Below are 20,333 nucleotides of genomic sequence, written 5' to 3' on the forward strand. Positions count from 1 at the left end.
ATTCTATTCCACATATAGTGCTATGTCCATGGCTCACGCTAATGTATTGCGTGAAAGTTGAAAAAGTTTGAGATTACTAAAGTATGAAACAATTGCTTGGCTTGTCATCAGGGTTGTGCATGATCAAATACTTTGTGTGATGAAGATACAGCAATAGCCGGACTATATGATTTTGTAAGGATAACTTTCTTTTGCCATGTTATTTTGAGAAGACATGATTGCTTGGTTAGTATGCTTGAAGTATTACTATTTCTTATGTCAATATGAAATTTTATTTTGAATCATTTGGATCTGGACATTCATGCCACAATAAAGAAAATTACATTGAGAAATATGCTAGGTAGCATTCCACATCAAAAATTTTGTTTTTATCATTTACCTACTCGAGGACGAGTAGGAATTAAGCTTGGGGGTGCTTGATACGTCTCCAACGTATCTATAATTTTTGAATGTTTCATGCTATTATATTACCCCTTTTGGATGTTTATGGGCTTTATTTTACACATTTATATCATTTTTGGGACTAACCTACTAACCGGAGGCCGAGCCCGTATTGCTGTTTTTTGCCTATTTCAGTATTTCGAAGAAAAGGAATATCAAACGGAGCCCAAATGGAATGCAACCTTCGGGAGCCTGATTTTTGGAACGAATGTGATCTAGAGGACTTGGAGTGCAAGTCAAGAAATAATCGAGGCGGCCACGCGGGTAGGGGGCGCGCCCACCCCTACAAGGCACGCCCCCCATCTCGTGGGCCCCTCGGGCGGCCACCGACCTACTTCTTCCTCCTATATATACCCACGTACCCCGAAAACATCCAGGGAGCCAACGAAAAACAATTTCCACCGACCTACTTCTTCCTGCTATATATACCCACGTACCCCGAAAACATCCAGGGAGCCCCTCGGATCCATAGTTATTAGCTAGAAGGCTTCTTCTCTCTTTTTGGATCTCAATACCATGTTCTCCCCCTCTGTTGTGCAGATCTATTCGATGTAAACTCTTTTTGCGGTGTGTTTGTCGAGATCCGATGAATTGTGGGTTTATGATCAAGTTTATCTATGAGAAATATTTGAATCTCCTCTGAATTCTTTTATGTATGATTGAGTTATCTTTGCAAGTCTTTTCGAATTATCAGTTTGGTTTGGCCTATTAGATTGATCTTTCTTGCCATGGGAGAAGTGCTTAGCTTTGGGTTCAATCTTGCGGTGTCCTTTCCCAGTGACAGTAGGGGCAGCAAGGCACATATTGTATTGTTTCCATCGAGGATAAAAGATGGGGTTTATATCATATTGCATGAGTTTATCCCTCTACATTATGTCATCTTTCTTAATGCGTTACTCTGTTCTTATGAACTTAATACTCTAGATGCATGCTGGATAGCGGTCGATGTGTGGAGTAATAGTAGTAGATGCAGGCAGGAGTCGGTCTACTTGTTGCAGAAGTGATGCCTATATACATGATCATGCCTAGATAATCTCATAATTATTCACTTTTCTATCAATTGCTCGACAGTTATTTGTTCACCCACCGTAATACTTATGCTATCTTGAGAGAAGCCTCTAGTGAAACCTATGCCCCCGGGTCTATCTTTTATCATATAAGCTTTCAATCTACTTTTATTTGCATCTTTACTTTTCCAACCTATATTATAAAATACCAAAAATATATTTATCTTATCATACTATCTCTATCAGATCTCACTTTCGCAAGTGGCCGTGAAGGTATTGACAACCCCTTTATTGCGTTGGTTGCGAGTTCTTTGTTTGTTTGTGTAGGTGCGTGGGACTTTTGAGGAGCCTCCTACTGGATTGATACCTTGGTTCTCAAAAACTGAGGGAAATACTTATGCTACTATTGCTGCATCACCCTTTCCTCTTCAAGGAAAACCAACACAAGCTCAAGACGTAGCAGTCCCACTTGTGCGTGTGTGCGCGTGTGTGTGCGTGCGTGCGTGCGTGTGTGTGTGTGTGTGTGTGTGTGAGAGAGAGAGAGAGACCCATCGATCGATGCTCGTAAATACATCTTTCAGCCATATGCATTGCTCATGCTCAGTAAAAACTTATATAGTTGATACAATCATATAGAACATCATAGCACACTGAACTTGCATACAAAAATTTCACGCAGGCGGCACAATCAAGATGGAAGCAGTGGATCGCTACCATTAGGGCTATGTTGAAACCAAAGAACTCGTACATAACGGTTCATCGTCTTTATCAATGACGGGGAAATATCTTGAATGTTGTGCAAGGAAAACAGACAGACAACACAATAAGTTCTGCTAGCATGTTAAGTTGACGTACAACCCTTTCTAAAAAACTTCAGGTACAAAATTAGAACATGTCACAATAAAATGTACTAGCACATTAGTGCTTCACACCCATAGCTCGGATTTAACTAGTATCTGACAAGATTCAATTGTTACCTCAAATTAGAGCACATCCAGGAAGCCAACCCTGCCTCTTCTCCCAAAGAAGCAGTGGCCTACGCCGCATGATGGAGTAGGCCCTGTGCCATCCATCGTTTCGAGCAACACAGCGAAAATCTGACGTTGACTCCTGTAATGGACGTCATCGACGGACCCTGGCACCAGAGGTGGCGACAGGACTTCAATTGATGGATTGACCACTTCTTCGACATGCACAAACACTCAATACAGGTACATCCCTAACATGGTCCGCGGCGGCCTTGGTGGTGACGAATAGTACAACCCCGGTTCCTGCACCGGTATCCCAACACCAATCACCTTCGATATGGTTGATGGCTTCTTCATCCATGCCATAACCGTCAGAGCCCAGCTATCTGGAGGAACAAACATACTTACGAGCTCACCTCCAAGGTCGTTGATAAGCTCATTCATGGAGTCACTATTCGAAACACGCTGAGGCATGCCGTGGAAGGTAAGCTTTGTTAAAAACTCAAGCTCAGAGGGCACCGAGCCCCATCCTGGGTGCCACCGATCAAAGCTCACCAGCGCGCCATCGCAGAACAAACGCCGGGAAGATTCGAACACACGACTGCAGTCGAAAGTTGTCCGGAACTTGACAAAGAAATCAGTCGGTGGTGGACAGACTTCAACGAGCAAGTCACTTATTTGGATGCCGTGCACAATGCAAGAGCTTTGACAAGGTCGTTCAGCGAGACGGGAGGCCGGTCGCTGTTGATGGTTACCATCAACACTTTGCCGGCAAACTGGTCGTCAAGCGCCGCCATGCCACTGTTGAGCGACAACACACAACAACCGAAGGCAGGACGGACCTCAGGATGTCCGGCTCGGAGATCCGCGTTGACCAGCAACATGATAGTGCGCTTGAGTACAGGGAGTACAGGAGGGGGATTTGGGGAACTAGAGTAGGAATAGAGATTCCAGAGGTGGGGGAGGGGCAGGAGATTGGGGATGAAAAGGTAGCATGAATTTCGAACATGCGCCAATATGCTCTCGGTGCGCAAGCGCACGAAAACGCCGGTGGCGCCCACATGTCGGCCTAAGAGTCCTTATTCTTTCTTTTTGGAGAGCCCGGACTTTTTTAGGATCTTTTGAGATCCCGACCTGAGAGTCATAATTGACCTGTTTGGCATTGCCTTACTACTCGGCCCATATTCAACGACACCTCACCGGCCCAAACAAGTGTACATCATCGAAAAGACACTGAGCTCAAATTATATAACTTGAAAAAAGGAGATATACTCCGAACACTGGAGAATGGTGATGCCCTCATTTAGCCCACCAATAGTTCGAGACAATAAATAGTTCGAAACAATGATATATACAACATTTAAACACAGACTAGTGACTACTACTGACATAAACAACAAGACATGATAGTTCATAAGAAGTCTTGCTACACCACCAAAACACACCCATATGCAGCGCTCAGACTCTCGTGATCCAGACGAGAATGACATTCAAAACAGAGGCAACTATTACATAGTAAGAGTGACATAGACGAGGATGACCAAATGACAAGGAATATGCATAACAAAAGAAAGAACTACCCATCCAGAACCAGCACCAAAGACAACAAAGTAATTCGAAGAGACGATCCAACACCATCATAATTTGCAGCCCCGCTTCAGCGACCAGTGATCCAGAGACACCAGTACTCCACCCTTTCGACGCAACAACCCAATTACCTATCAACCTGAAGGCTTGAACCACATCACTGCCTGTCGTAATTGAGACATCCAAGGATCAAACTTAATCCGGATGCCTTTGTCATTCTCATCTTCTTTCGTCTGCAGGCTGTATCGTTGACAATCAGGGGAGTTTGCTCCTGAACTCCTAGGGATCGCCGTGTAGACACAGTTTTCCATAGCAAACAGAGCCTCTCTGCCATCAAGGTCCTTGCCAACGGCGATCTCCTGGTTAATCGGATAATTGAGATCGAGAAATAGAGAGTGTGAACCAAGGCTGTTTACCCGCTGAGGGAGTCCTAGATTAGTGGGTATCCGGAAGCCGGACTATATACATCGTCCGGACTATTGAAGCATGAAGATACAAGACTCAAGACTTCGGCTCGTGTCCGGATGGGACTCTCCTTTGCGTGGAAGACAAGCTTGGCGATTCGGATATTATATTTCCTTCCTTGTAACCGACTCCATGTAAACCCTAGCCCTCTCCGGTGTCTATATAAACCGGAGAGGATGGTCCTTAGAAGGCCGATCACAATTACAATCATAGCATCATAGGCTAGCTCTTAGGGTTTAGCCTCTACGATCTCGTGGTAGATCTACTCTTGTACTACTCATATCTTCAATATTAATCAAGCAGGAAGTAGGGTTTTACCTCCATCGAGAGGGCCCGAACCTGGGTAAACATTGTGTCCCTTGCTTCCTGTTACCATCAACCTAAGACGAACAGATTGGGACCCCCTACCCGAGATCCGCCGGTTTTGACACCGACACCCGCCTCCAACTAAAAAATCCTGAAGGCCCCAACAAGCTGGTATCATGCTCATAGACGTAACAACCACTGTCTGGATACTCACGTATTTCACGGTGCTTGTATATAGTGGGGTTTTTGCAATATAACTTTTCCGGCTCATGTGTCCGAATGATCATCAGTCTTTTGCCGTCGTCTGATCAAGCGAGGAACCAGTTGTGCTTCCCTGTTTTTGGCAAAGGTGGTGTGATTACAAAGGGCAGTAACTATAGGGACATTGCATCATATCAAAAAGGACAAGCATTGTTAATGAAAGATCAGCATTGTTCAGAGTATGAGTAGGATAATGCAAGAAAGAACATTGATATGTCCCTGTTGGAACTGGGAGGAAAATACAGTGAAATGTATACTGGGTTCAAAAATATAGAAGTGCCATGCATGGTTATACTCATGTTATCTCGCAATCGATTCTTCACAGGAAACTACCATGTCATGCATGTTATGTAATCATGTTCTGTCCTCACAAACAAATTCTTCAAGGTAACTAATAGACCATGCATTGTTATATACTCGTGTTCTGTGGGCAAATTTTTTGTGAGGATATTATTCTAGCAATTGATTGCTGAAGGGCGAATATAGGTATGTACACATGATAAGCATTACAGGATTTCACTACTTCCAAATATAGAGTTCTCCATATGCACATTTACTTCCCTAATGTATGGTTAGATGAAACCAACATTGTGGTGCATGTTTCTACATCATGAAAAATGAGGAAACTAACATGGCCATTGATACACACTCGTATTTAGTAGTAGTATATAGATTACTGTAAAATAAGGAGAATATCCATATATTCCTAACCGTTTGATTATTCAGGGGTACAAATTGGCTGTAATGATATGGTCACAATCGCATGAATTAACTCATTCCATATATAGCTGATTTATGGCTTCTCTAATACATTGCCATAGTTCTACTCAAATTCTGCTCAAACAGGGATATGCCAATCATCACAAAAAGTTCAAACAATGTCATGGCATCATCATTAACATGAGACAGAAACAACTTACACGTGCCATCCCAGCAATACGTGGTGCCATCTCCTTTGTTGATCGTGTAGATGATGCCATTGTGTTCAATAGCATCACAGAAGTTAGTATCAGCTTTGACAATGATCCACTGTGAGCCGAGTTGTCTCCAGCTAAAGAAGGCACCAGCTTAAAGATAGGCAAGTCCGCGGTCGAACAAGGCAATTAGCTTGAAGTCTGCGTAATTTGCATGTCGTGTGGGCACTTGGCATATTACAATCTTCTGCAAAACAAGGTCCGTCCAACTGACGTGGTAATCTAGATGACTTGGACCATGATGGTAAAACTCTATATAATCCAACGGAGGAAGGATAATCTTATGGAAGGTCTGGAAGTTCACGAGCACCAACTTTTTACCGTCTTCTCTGAAGGCAGCCATCCAGTGGGAATTCATGCCGACCCAGTACATACCTGCCAAGAAGTTTCGGGCGATGGTGATCAGATCGAAGTCGAGGGAAATGATGTATGGCAACCCACTACATACCTGCAAGGAAGTTTCGGCTAATGGATATTGGATTGAAGTCAAGGGGCATCATGTACGCCTCCGTATCATGGTGAGCCAATCTCGCAAGACCAGATAGCAACAAGCAAGGTGTCTTGAAAAGATTAGGCCCCGCTTCGACGATGGCCGTGTGCATGTCCCTCGAGCATGCAGCCAGCCGCAGGGCGCTCAACATATCCATACATGAACAACAGAGGTCGAGGATGTCACTAGGGAGATTGCTCCAATCGCGGCTCATATGGATGCTGCACGGTTCGCGTTCGACCATGGTGGAGTTTGGACGGTGGGGTTTTTTGGGGGCTTGATGTACGGGGGAGAAGCCTGTCGGTGCTGGAGCGGCTAGCGAGGGAATAGTGGTACTGGGGGAGGCGAGCGAGGCGGTGGTACACGGGGGCACAGTGAGATGGAGACGGAGATGGAGTGGTGCTATGGGAGGGGAGAGGAAGACGAGGCGAGGCATGCTAATGTGCTGTACATCGGCGGTGACAGACTGCACAGTGCACAGGGTGTTGGAAATATGCCCTAGAGGCAATAATAAAAGGATTATTATTATATTTCTTTGTTCATGATAGTTGTCTTTTATTCATACTATAATTGTATTATCCGGAAATCATAATACACGTGTGAATACATAGACCACAACATGTCCCTAGTGAACCTCTAATTGACTAGCTCATTGATCAACAGATAGTCATGGTTTCCTGACTATGGACATTAGATGTCATTGATAACGGGATCACATCATTAGGAGAATGATGTGATGGACAAGACCCAATCCTAAGCATAGCACAAGATCGTGTAGTTCGTTTTGCTAGAGCTTTTCCAATGTCAAGTATCTCTTCCTTAGACCATGAGATCGTGTAACTCCCGGATACCGTAGGAGTGCTTTGGGTGTACCAAACGTCACAACGTAACTGGGTGACTATAAAGGTATGCTACGGGTATCCCCGAAAGTGTCTGTTGGGTTGACACGGATCGAGACTGGGATTTGTCACTCCGTATTACGGAGAGGTATCACTGGGCCCACTCGGTAGTGCATCATCATAATGAGCTCAAAGTGACCAAGTGTCTGGTCACAGGGATCATGCATTACTGTACGAGTAAAGTGACTTGCAGGTAACGAGATTGAACGAGGTATTGGGATACCGACGATCGAATCTCGGGCAAGTAACATACCGATTGACAAAGGGAATTGTATACGGGGTTGCTTGAATCCTCGACATCGTGGTTCATCCGATGAGATCATCGAGGAGCATGTGGGAGCCAACATGGGTATCTAGATCCCGCTGTTGGTTATTGACCGGAGAGCCGTCTCGGTCATGACTACATGTCTCCCGAACCCATAGGGTCTACACACTTAAGGTTCGGTGACGCTAGGGTTGTATGAATATGAGTATGCAGCAAACCGAAAGTTTTTCGGAGTCCCGGATGAGATCCCGGACGTCATGAGGAGTTCCGGAATGGTCCGGAGGTAAAGAATTATATATAGGAAGTGCAGTTTCGGCCATCAGGAGAGTTTTGGGGGTCATCGGTATTGTACCGGGACCACCGGAAGGGTCCCGGGGGTCCACCGGGTGGGGCCACCTATCCCGGAAGGCCCTGTGGGCTGAAGTGGGAGGGGAACCAGCCCCTAGTGGGCTGGTGCGCCCCCCTTGGGCCCCCCTGCGCCTAGGGTTGGAAACCCTAGGGTGGGGGGGCGCCTCCACTTGCCTTGGGGGGCACTCCACCCCCCTGGCCGCCGCCCCCCTTGGGAGATCTCATCTCCAGGGCCGGCGCCCCCCTAGGGGGCCTATATAAAGGGGGGGGGGAGGGCAGCCGCACCCTGAAGTCTTGGCGCCTCCCTCTCCCCTACTACACCTCCTCCTCCTCCCGTAGTCGCTTGGCGAAGCCCTGCCGGAGCCCTGCTGCATCCACTACCACGCCGTCGTGCTGCTGGATCTTCATCAGCCTCTCCTTCCCCCTTGCTGGATCAAGAAGGAGGAGACGTCATGCTGACCGTACTTGTGTTGAACGCGGAGGTGCCGTCCGTTCGGCGCTAGGATCTCCGGTGATTTGGATCACGACGAGAACGACTCCCTCAACCCCGTTCTCTTGAACGCTTCCGCACGCGATCTACAAGGGTATGTAGATGCATCTCTCTCTCTCTCATTGCTAGATGAACTCATAGGTTGATCTTGGTGAACGTAGGAAATTTTTTATTTTATGCAACGTTCCCCAACAGTGGCATCATGAGCTAGGTCTATGCGTAGTTCACTATTGCACGAGTAGAACACAAATTTGTTGTGGGCGTAGATCTTGTCAACTTGCTTGCCACTACTAGTCTTATCTTGCTTCAGCGGTATTGTGGGATGAAGTGGCCTGGACCGACCTTACACGTATGCTTGCGTGAGACAGGTTCCACCGACTGACATGCACTAGTTGCATAAGGTGGCTAGCGGGTGTCTGTCTCTCCTACTTTAGTTGGAGCGGATTCGATGAAAAGGGTCCTTATGAAGGGTAAATAGAAGTTGACAAAATCACATTGTGGTTATTTGTAGGTAAGAAAACGTTCTTGCTAGAACCCAATTGCAGCCACGTAAAAGATGCAACAACAATTAGAGGACGTCTAACTTGTTTTTGCAGCAATTGTTATGTGATGTGATATGGCCAAAAGTTGTGATGAATGATGAATGATATATTGTGATGTATGAGATCATGTTCTTGTAATAGGAATCACGACTTGCATGTCGATGAGTATGACAACCGGCAGGAGCCATAGGAGTTGTCTTAATTATTGTATGACCTGCGTGTCAATGATTTAACGCCATGTAATTACTTTACTTTATTGCTAAACCGTTAGCTATAGTAGTAGAAGTAATAGTTGGCTAGCAACTTCATGGAGGCACGATGATGGAGATCATGATGATGGAGATCATGGTGTCATGCCGGTGACGAAGATGATCATGGAGCCCCGAAGAAGGAGATCAAAGGAGCTATATGATATTGGCCATATCATGTCACTACTATATATAATTTCATGTGATGTTTATTATGTTTATGCATCTTGTTTACTTAGAACGGCGGTAGTAAATAAGATGATCCCTCATAATAATTTCAAGAAGGTGTTCCCCCTAACTGTGCACCGTTGCTAAAGTTCGTCGTTTCGAAGCACCACGTGATGATCGGGTTTGATAGATTCCTACGTTCACATACAACGGGTGTAAGACAGTTTTACACATGCAAAAACACTTAGGTTAACTTGACGAGCCTAGCATGTACAGACATGGCCTCGGAACACAGAGACCGAAAGGTCGAACATGAGTCGTATGGAAGATACCATCAACATGGAGATGTTCACCGATGATGACTAGTCCGTCTCACATGATGATCAGACACGGCCTAGTCGACTCGGATCGTGTAACACTTAGATGACTAGAGGGATGTCAAATCTGAGTGGGAGTTCATTAAATAATTTGATTAGATGAACTTAATTGTCATGAACTTAGTCTAAAATCTTTGCAAAATATGTCTTGTAGATCAAATGGCCAACGCTCATGTCAACATGAACTTCAACGCGTTCCTAGAGAAAACCAAGCTGAAAGATGATGGCAGCAACTATACGGACTGGGTCCGGAACCTGAGGATCATCCTCATAGCTGCCAAGAAAGCATATGTCCTAGAAGGGCCGCTAGGTGAAGCACCCATCCCAGAGAACCAAGACGTTATGAACGCTTGGCAGTCACGTGTTGATGATTACTCCCTCGTTCAGTGCAGCATGCTTTACAACTTAGAACCGGGGCTCCAAAAGCGCTTTGAGCAACACGGAGCATATGAGATGTTCGAGGAGCTGAAAATGGTTTTCCAAGCTCATGCCCGGGTCAAGAGATATGAAGTCTCCGACAAGTTCTATAGTTGTAAGATGGAGGAAAATAGTTCTGTCAGTGAGCACATACTCAAAATGTCTGGGTTGCACAACCGCCTGTCCCAGCTGGACATTAACCTCCCGGACGAGGCGGTCATTGACAGAATCCTTCAGTCGCTCCCACCGAGCTACAAGAGCTTTGTGATGAACTACAATATGCAGGGGATGGTAAAGACTATTCCTGAAGTATTTTCAATGCTGAAGTTAGCAAAGGTTGAAATCAAGAAAGAACATCAAGTGTTGATGGTCAATAAGACCACTAAGTTCAAGAAGGGCAAGGGTAAGAAGAACTTCAAGAAGGACGACAAAGATGTTGCCGCGCCCGGTAAGCCAGTTGCCGGGAAGAAGTCAAAGAATGGACCCAAGCCTGAGACTGAGTGCTTTTATTGCAAAGGGAAGGGTCACTGGAAGCGGAACTGCCCCAAATACTTAGTGGACAAGAAGGCAGGCAACACTAAAGGTATATGTGATATACATGTAATTGATGTGTACCTTACCAGTACTCGTAGTAACTCCTGGGTATTCGATACCGGTGCCGTTGCTCATATTTGTAACTCATAGCAGGAGCTGTGGAATAAGCGGAGACCGGCGATGGACGCGGTGACGATGCGCGTCGGGAATGGTTCCAAGGTCGATGTGATCGCCGTCGGCACGCTACCTCTACATTTACCCACGGGATTAGTTATGAACCTCAATAATTGTTATTTAGTGCCAAGTTTGAGCATGAACATTGTATCTGGATCTCGTTTAATACGAGATGGCTACTCATTTAAATCCGAGAATAATGGTTGTTCTATTTATATGAGAGATATGTTTTATGGTCATGCCCCGATGGTCAATGGTTTATTCTTAATGAATCTCGAACGTAATGTTACACATATTCATAATGTGAATACCAAAAGATGTAAAGTTGATAACGATAGTCCCACATACTTGTGGCACTGCCGCCTTGGTCACATTGGTGTCAAGCGCATGAAGAAGCTCCATGCTGATGGACTTTTAGAGTCTCTCGATTATGAATCATTTGACACATGCGAACCATGCCTCATGGGAAAAATGACCAAGACTCCGTTCTCCGGAACAATGGAGCGAGCGACCAACTTATTGGAAATCATACATACTAATGTGTGTGGTCCAATGAGTGTTGAGGCTCGCGGAGGATATCGTTATGTCATCAGTGAGAGTGAGAACATATGCATAATTCCTTGACCTTAGATCCGAAGGCAAGATCTTTGTTGCCAAGAACGGATCCTTTCTCTAGTGCAAGTGGGAAACTGTTGGAAATATGCCCTAGAGGCAATAATAAAAGGATTATTATTATATTTCTTTGTTCATGATAGTTGTCTTTTATTCATGCTATAATTGTATTATTCGGAAATCGTAATACACATGTGAATACTTAGACCACAACATGTCCCTAGTGAGCCTCTAGTTGACTAGCTCGTTGATCAACATATAGTCATGGTTTCCTAACTATGGACATTGGATGTCGTTGATAATGGGATCACATCATTAGGAGAATGGTGTGATGGACAAGACCCAATCCTAAGCATAGCACAAGATCGTGTAGTTCGTTTTGCTAGAGCTTTTCCAATGTCAAGTATCTCTTCCTTAGACCATGAGATCGTGTAACTCCCGGATACCGTAGGAGTGCTTTGGGTGTACCAAACATCACAACGTAACTGGGTGACTATAAAGGTATGCTACGGGTATCTCCGAAAGTGTATGTTGGGTTGACACGGATCGAGACTGGGATTTGTCACTCCGTATTACGGAGAGGTATCATTGGGCCCACTCGGTAGTGCATCATCATAATGAGCTCAAAGTGACCAATGGTCTGGTCACAGGGATCATGCATTACAGTACGAGTAAAGTGACTTGCCGGTAATGAGATTGAACGAGGTATTGGGATACCGACGATCGAATCTCGGGCAAGTAACATACCGATTGACAAAGGGAATTGTATACGTGGTTGCTTGAATCCTCGACATCGTGGTTCATCTGATGAGATCATCGAGGAGCATGTGGGAGCCAACATGGGTATCCAGATCCCGCTGTTGGTTATTGACCGGAGAGCCGTCTCGGTCATGACTACATGTCTCCCGAACTCGTAGGGTCTACACACTTAAGGTTCGGTGACGCTAGGGTTGTATGAATATGAGTATGAGGCAAACCGAAAGTTGTTCGGAGTCCCGGATGAGATCCCGGACGTCACGAGGAGTTCCGTAATGGTCTAGAGGTAAAGAATTATATATAGGAAGTGCAGTTTCGGCCATCGGGAGAGTTTCGAGGGTCACCGGTATTGTACCGGGACCATCGGAAGGGTCCCGGGGGTCCACCGGGTGGGGCCACCTATCCCGGAGGGCCCCGTGGGCTGAAGTGGGAGGGGAACCAGCCCCTAGTGGGCTGGTGCGCCCCCCCTTGGGCCCCCCTGCGCCTAGGGTTGGAAACCCTAGGGTGGGGGGGCGCCTCCACTTGGCTTGGGGGGCACTCCACCCCCCTGACCGCCGCCCCCCTTGGGAGATCTCATCTCCAGGGCCGGTGCCCCCCCAGGGGGCCTATATAAGGGGGTGGGGGGAGGGAGGGCAGCCGCACCCTGGAGTCTTGGCGCCTCCCTCTCCCCCGCTACACCTCCTCCTCCCGTAGTCGCTTGGCGAAGCCCTGCCGGAGCCCTGCTGCATCCACCACCACGCCGTCGTGCTGCTGGATCTTCATCAACCTCTCCTTCCACCTTGCTGGATCAAGAAGGAGGAGACGTCACGCTGACCGTACGTGTGTTGAACGCGGAGGTGCCGTCCGTTCGGCGCTAGGATCTCCAGTGATTTGGATCACGACGAGAACGACTCCCTCAACCCCGTTCTCTTGAACGCTTCCGCACGCGATCTACCAGGGTATGTAGATGCATCTCTCTCTCTCGTTGCTAGATGAACTCATAGATTCATCTTGGTGAACATAGGAAATTTTTTATTTTATGCAACGTTCCCCAACACAGGGTGAGGCTGACTTTGGTAACCCGAACACACCGCCTGGACTAGTGTCAGGCGCAGGGAGTTGTCACTTCACTGTGAGGACCGGATGAATAGTATTTTGACTATCAAGTGTATCACAGTTGTACTACTACTACTAGTAGTAGGAACATGAGTACTCCAGTATTGTATAGCAGAAATAGGTCTCCCGTGCTAGCATGCATGTTCACTTCATCCTCTAGGTATCATCCATATTGCGAGCAGAACCAAATTCTCATGCATGCGGAAGCGCGAAGATGGGCCTTTAATGAGGATAACTGTGTACTCCCTCCGTCTAGGTGAGCGCAACCTAGGTGGCTGTAGATTGGACGAGAAAGAGCACCGGGACGAGCAAAACTTCCAACCACGACACTGTTACAAATGGAAGAAAAATCAGCAATTAATACGTAGTTATAAGGATGCCTTTTCAGCTCTCCAAGCAGGCCCAATCAACGCCCTGCCACGATGCATGCAGTGGTCGTTCTGGTGCATCAAGGACGGCATGCAGATTGTTCCACACTTGAGAAGAGGAAAAATAGAAAGGCAGAATGCGGCAACAGAGGAAGAGAACGCTGGCTAATGAGGCTGGGAGGGGATCGAGCAGGAAGTTAATGTTCCACGCCTAAAGGTTTTGGGAAAACCTGATTTTCATAAGGTGACTTACTCACCTAGACGGAGGGAGTATTCCTTAACCAGAGAATGTTGTGTCTCCCACGCACGCGCCAATATCCATCTGAACCAGCTATGACACATTTTTTATCTGTTTGCATAGGTCCCACCTATCAGGAAGGATGGGCACGTACACGTACAGGTACGACTCCTCAGTCTACCCGCATAGCCTTTTCGTTTAGTCTACCTAGCCGTCTAGTCAACTGCCTGCACGCCACTTCTCCCATTTACTTCTCCATCAGGAACCGATTTTCCTCGGCTTCTTCACCCTCCCTTCGTCTTCATTTGCATCCAAACCCCACTGCGTTCACATTGTTTTAACCTCTTTAAATAATCATCTACTACTTCAGTTAGACTAGCCATCTAATCCTAATTCTCCAAACCATAGCCCTCTGTTCCAGCGGTTCCAAATGGTGAAAGAGATCGAGATTTATGTTTTTAGCGTCCAACATGTCCTCGTCGAAGGCTTGTTGAGCATAGTTGCCACTGTCACCATCCACCCAAGGGTTGTTTGTAAGTGGATCAACAATGTATCCAACCCCCTCGAAAAGGTAGAGATGAGGGTCATCGGTCTCGATGTAGAGTACATGGAGCGTGCCACTGGGAAGATCCAACACGCCGCCGTCCTTCAGCTGTGCCTCGACGATGATGTTTTGGTGTACCACATCATACACGCGCCCTCCATATCAAGTGAGCTCCACGGTTTCATGTCTTGGGAGGACATATACTTCTGTGGGGCAGCCATCAAAGGGGACAAACAGAAGCTGGAGCCGTACAACCTTGATTTGAAAAGCATCGCTGACCTACAAACCAGAATTAAAATTCCTTTAGAAGATTGTGATAAATAGACACCATCCCTATTCGACGTAGCAAATTTTGTGCTCGGTACAAATCTTCAGAAGGGTGATGAGACAGTGGCATTAAGGTCGTCTGGATGGGAGAATTATCCCTTGATGTACGAGCAGATAAAATATGCTGCCCTCGATGACCGTGTGAGTTTTGAGATAGCTGCAAGGTCTAAAGAGCTTGTTGCGAAGCCGTCTCCCACAGAAAATGAGAAGAAGAAGAAGAAGAAGAAGAAGAAGAAGAAAAGGCTACACCAGCATGAGGGCATTGTGGAGGGATGCACTATTTCCTCTCTTGTAAAAAAATTATTCCCTCTCTGTGTATATTGATATAGATGGACTATTTCGATGGTGTGCATGTCTTTGGAACAAGTAGTAGCATGGGTCCACTTGACTATAAGGAACTATTTATCCGCCTAGTTTTCTCTACTACTCCTTCTAGTGATCGGTATGCAATGCATGTGTCCGTAGGCATCCAGCTTGTCCATGGAAGTTCAACTACGGCGACCATCACGTTTCATCCACTGCCACTCGCGATTCCCACGACGCCGCTCCAACCCACGACACCACGTCCCCCGACATGCGCCTCACCCCTCTCGGCCGCACCGCCCCTCTGCCTTTGTGTGCATGACATGTGGGCCACCTAAAATGCGGCGAGCATCAAGTTTCTACCACAACCACACGCGATTCCCACGACACTGCTCGAACCCATGACACCACATGTCCCCCGACCTGTGGCTCACCCCTCCCGGCCCCAGTGCCCCTCTGCCTTCGGGAGCATTACATGTGGACAAGTCACCTATCGGGTCCACATGTTATTGACTCAAACACAGGTGTAGTAAGGCGCTGAAGCTCAGTCCTGAGGGCCCTGAGAGGGAAATGTAACTCCCGCTCCAGGCCTTGTGGTGCTACCGCTGCACGAACTCGTGCCAAACTCGAGATTTGTTTCTTTACTATACATGCACGCAAAGATTTAATGGACATTGTAATCTCAACATGTGATGGGGAGCTCTAAATTTGAATTTGAAACTTATAAACTGAAAAGATTCGAAACAAATAAACTGGGAGAGAGGGATTATATCGTAGGATGTGTCCCATACGAAATAAGTCCCCTGGTTTGTCACCGCGAAGATGCGGTTAGAAAGGAGCACATCGTCTTTGTACTCGTACGATAACAAATCAACCGCATACAGCATGGTCCGCCTTTGACCGCCATGTGCAAGGTTCGTGCTATCTTATTCAATCTCACCTTGGTTCCATCGTACCAATTCATGCGGTGGCCCTTTGCATGGATGATCCAAATGTTGGACAAAGGTTCTACGGGAACGGTGTCACCATTGTAAATGTTGTGCAAATTGATGTTGGTACCCTCTCATACATATGCAAGCCAATCTCCACTCGCACCGAGCCTAACCTGTGAAACAGTGGGAAGGGGGAGAATTCGGAAATGGACACAGAAGTAGTCTTTAGAATGCATTTACTACGTGATCAAACTCATCTTACCTACTCATCGGAGGAAATCCGAGTGCCCCTCAACTTCGGCATCTCAAGGGGCGTCAACTTGCAACTACGGCCATGCCGCGCTAGAGAGACCCCCAAGGAAACATCCTCGTGCATTCCATGGAACATCAAGATGCATTTGTATGAGTAGTTTATCTTGTGAGAGAAAAGGATGAACGAGGGAAGGCCTCTAGAGATAGAGATAGACACTACTACTACAAATGTGCTGGCCCGTGCGTTGCAATGGATCCAAAGTAGTAGAATAACACTTGTTCACGTGCTTGAAATATAAACACTCTAGTTTTGATATACATGTGTCAGCAGACATGACAACTTGTCCATGGAAGTTGAACCCCGACGACCATCAAGTTTCTTGTTTCTACCATTGCCACACCCACACGCGATTCCCACGATGCCGCTCCAACCCACGGCATGATGTCCCCTGACGTGGACATGGATCCTCTGACGTGGCTATCACTGCCGTGCCCTGCCTTTCCTTCGCTGACAGGTGGGACCCATGCTTGGGGGTCCCACATGTTAGTGACAAAATTGTAGGATTGTTCACGTCAGGGGATCCTCATCCCCCGACATGCGCCTCATCCCTCTCGGCCCCACCGCTCCTCTGCCTTTGTGTGCATGACATGCGGGCCAGCTGAACTGCGGCGACCATCAACTTTCTACCACAGCCACACCCGATTGGACGTGGTTTGCCTGCTCCGCTGCTGTGCTCCGATCTATACTCCCGCACCATCGAATTTTCATCCAGCGGCTATGACACATTTCGTCCCGAGCATCAATCCTCAGTTGGAGTACTTCTGTACTACAGGTAGTACCCGCCGGTGTGGCCATCTATGCCCCGTAACGCCCCGACACCCAGCTGTGGCACCCTCGCCACGGCCATGCCACCACCGGCTGGTTCATCTCGAACGAGTGAGTCGCGAGCCACGCCACCACCATGAGAATGACATGTGGGCCAGCCACATTTAAGGTCCGCATGTCATTGACTCATAGGCTAGGCACTAAGCCACTGAAGTTCGGTCCCATGGGCCCCGAGAGGGAAATGTAACTCCCGCGGCAGGCCTTGTGGTGCTCCCGCAGTACGAGCTCGTGCCAAACCCAGAATTTGTTTCTTACTACTACCAACTACTAGTAAGGTACACGTGCATTGCAGGCATGAGATTCTGGTGGTTTGTGCATTATGCTTCTACATGTGGAGTCTTCTAGATTCTACATGTGGAAAAATCTGGTGGAATGTAGATCATATCCAACGGCCAGTAGTGCTCGGATTTGCCACCTTTGTACCATCGGATTGGCTTCATCCAACGACTAACTTTCAAAGTTATTCACACACTATATAGGGGTACATATATAGATGTTTGGTTTGTAGCCTAAGGTTGCCATGCCTAAGCTTAGGCGTGCCACAATATCTTAGGCATGTGTTTCGTTCATTGCTACACTTGTGGCTTGCCACACTTTTCTAGCTGCATGGTCCACATATCATAGACTCAACTTCTTGCCAAATCTTGCCACGCTTGTGGTGGCCATTTTGTTAGCCACATTTTTTGTGGCAGACACAGGGGTTGTTTGGTTTTAGGCCTAGCAATGCCACACTTTATCATACACTGTTGCCAAACTTGCCTAAGGTTAGGGGTTGTTTGGTTTGTGACTAAGGGGCTGTTTGAATTGTGACTATCTTTGCCATATATTGCCACATGATTTTTGCCACACTTGCCACACTTGCCTTAGTTGAGTTGCTCAAATTGTTAGCCACACTTTGGCTTGCCTATGGGAATCTTGCCACACTTTTTGTGTCTATGGCATGTGGGGCTCACTGCTCATAAAAAAATATTTGCCTTAGGTGTGGCTAGAACCAAACACCTACCTAACTTGGTCAAACTTGCCTAAGGTTAGGTGTGGCAAGGTGTGGCTAGGAACCAAACAACCACTAAGATTGCCAAAGATTGCCACACGTAAGGTTAGGCAAGTTTGACTAACTTAGGTGAGTGTTTGGTTCAAGCCACACCTTAGGCAAGCCACACTAAGGCCCCACATGACATACACACACAAAATGTGGCAAGATTCCCTTAGGCTTGCCAACTTGTGGCTCTCATTTTGAAGAACTAACTTTGCCTAAGCTTAGTTGTGGCAAAGTTAGTCATGAATTAAGTTCAACCATGGAGACTTCTAGATTCTACATGTGGCAGAATCTGGTGGAATGTAGATGATATCCAATAGCCAGTAGTGCTCGGATTTGCCATCTTTGTACCGTCGGATTGGCTTCATCCAACGACCAACTTTCAGAGTTTTTCACACACTATATAGGGGGTATAGATATAGATGTGCCGGCCCGTTGCAATGGATCCAAAGTATATCTATTTAGTGGAGTGCACTCTAAACACATTATCTATTTATTTTTCTCTAACCTTTCGTAGCTATGCAACCAAGCCACATAAGCTTCATGGGTGCCCCCCACATCATATTATTCATACTACGTTGACTGAAAAAAAGATAAATCACCAAAAACAAGAGCTTCCCATTTTTTGTTCCTACGATGCTTTGGCATGCACGTACCTACTAGTTGTATAGTGGTAGTACTAGTTGTATAGTACAAACTTAGTACTAGTCGGAGTAGTACTAGTATGGAATGCTCCTACTCTATCAACGAGCCCCATCTAACACCAAATTTCTTGGCTTCCATGCTATATTTACATCTTCCCCTCGTTTCTGTTTTCCAACCCGGCGGCGGGCGGGGTGCGGTTTGCCAATAGTCGGTTTGCTCAACGGCGGTCCCACATGAAAGTGAAAATGCTAGGCAACACGCCTTACCTAAGCTATGTGTCTTGCCGGATGGGCCGTGGAGTACTCCCGATTCCCGGGCGTGTGGGGGTGCGACGCGAACACGGCAGGCCTTTTCCTTTTACTAGCAACGTGCCCGTGCATTGCGACGGATCCAAAGTAGTAGAATAGTAGTACTTGTTCACAAACTTGAAAGAAATCACTCTTGTTTTGATATACTCCTAATATATTACTCCCTCCATTCCTTAATATTTGTCTTTTTAGACATTTGAAATGGACTATCACATACGGATTATATAGACATATTTTGAAGTGTAGATTCACTCATTTTGCTCCGTATGTAGTCACTTATTGAAATCTCTAGAAAGACAAATATTTAGGAACGGAGGGAGTACTTTTCACTCAAAATATATTTCTCAGGCTGTTTTGATGAGGTGAAGGAGGGATGTGGTTGCTTTCAAGATAATAAGGGGTTTTCTGCAAATTGGAGCAGAGAAGTGGGCTATTGTTGCGAAAATGCCACAACTTACCTCACAGCCGTTAGATGCAGATCTAATGGTCAGAATTGACGGATGGCAGACACACCACCATCACCAACTGAGTCTTTTATAGGAGTAGGAGTAGAGAAACATGTATAAATTGTAACATTTGGTTCTGCTCCTTGGCACAATCGATAGGTAGAAATAACGATTGGAAACACTAGGGAGGGGATATTTCCACCAGATAAGCAGGGTACATAGTAGCTAGGTTGGCGCATTGTCGGTTTGGTCACACGCGGTCCGACATGTTCTATTGTTTCTAGCAAGATGCCCGCGTGTTGCACGAAGTTGATGGAAAAGGTAAGCACAACTTATAAATTGACGGATGGAGTACTAGTTACAGTGATGCATATAATTAAGCAAAGGGATCGCACATGTCAGTATTGAATAGAATGAGAATGCAACTGCACAATAAGAATTGAGGCCACAATGATGCGATTGTAGTGGTGGTTACATAAGGCAAGAAGAAAGATGCATCCATCAACGTACGACCTCCTCCTCCTCAACTTAGTGCGCCGGGCCACCGACCGGCGGCTAAGGAGCGGTGGCTTTTGTTGCGAGGTCGAGGTGCTTCTTAGCAAAGGCCTCCAAGGCTTCCAGCCG

This window comes from Triticum dicoccoides, chromosome 7B (genome assembly GCF_002162155.2).
Source record: "Triticum dicoccoides isolate Atlit2015 ecotype Zavitan chromosome 7B, WEW_v2.0, whole genome shotgun sequence".
In the NCBI taxonomy this organism is placed as follows: domain Eukaryota; kingdom Viridiplantae; phylum Streptophyta; class Magnoliopsida; order Poales; family Poaceae; genus Triticum; species Triticum dicoccoides.